The sequence below is a fragment of the Sinocyclocheilus grahami genome, unplaced genomic scaffold (assembly GCF_001515645.1).
Source record: "Sinocyclocheilus grahami isolate Dianchi unplaced genomic scaffold, SAMN03320097.WGS_v1.1 scaffold1478.1, whole genome shotgun sequence".
NCBI lineage: Eukaryota > Metazoa > Chordata > Actinopteri > Cypriniformes > Cyprinidae > Sinocyclocheilus > Sinocyclocheilus grahami.
This window is the reverse complement of record NW_015506657.1, coordinates 19673-20876: the sequence shown is the minus strand read 5'-3', so window position 1 is coordinate 20876 and position 1204 is coordinate 19673.

Genomic DNA, 1204 nt, shown 5'->3' with positions numbered 1-1204 from the left:
TATATATATATATATATATATATATATATATATATAAATGCATTTGGGGTTATAATATATAATATAATGTGTTTAAGGGTTAATTCAGGATAATTGGGACATTTTTCCCATTCATCTCAATAGCAAAAAGTGTCCAAATTTACATGAATTCACCCCTACATATTACATACCATATATTTTCCATACAAGAATGTTTGGCTAAACTATCCCTTTAAAATCACCATAATATTTTTCAGCTTTTATTTGACGGACACACCGTGACCCAGTGTGTTAGTGACACAGACACGATCAATGATTCCCTGCGGGGTTCAATTTCATTACGACCGACTCGCTCAGATACAGAAAACCCACCAGCACTAATTATTCTGACACTTAAAAAAATCAAATGTACATCTAAATGGCCATCAATCAGACGGCATATAGATCAATGTTCCACATTGATCCGTCTTTACAGGCTTACACCACTCAAGAGAATAACACACACACACACACACACACACACACACATTCATGTCACTACCTGATCAGAATGCCAGAGCAGTTTTGTTTAACACAGTTTAATCAAGACTGTGCGTTCAAAGAAAAGGAACAGTAACCGGTAATTACAACAGCGCATTACCCTCAGGAACACACACACACACACGTATGCATGCACAAACATGCATGTAAGCAAATATAGACACGTTCTGAGCAAACTAAACCACAAATGCAGGAGGAAAGATAGAAAGGGGATTTTATCAGCTGTGTGGCCTCAACAATAAACACACATGCATTCACAAACACACTCACACATTCACAAACACACACACACACAAACACACACACACATGCATTCACAAACACACACACACATGCACAAGCACACACTATCTCACACAAACACACACATGCATGCATAAACACACACACACACGCATTCACAAACACACACATGCTCAAACACACACATGCACAAACACACACTCTCTCACACAAACACACACTATCACTCACACACTCACTCACACACACATGCATGCATAAACACACACATTCACAAACACACTATCACTCACACAAACATGCACACATGCTCAAACACACACACACACACAAACACACATGCACAAACACACACTCTCTCACACAAACACACACTATCACTCACACACACTTGCTCAAACACACACAATCACTCACACACTCACTCACACACACACACACA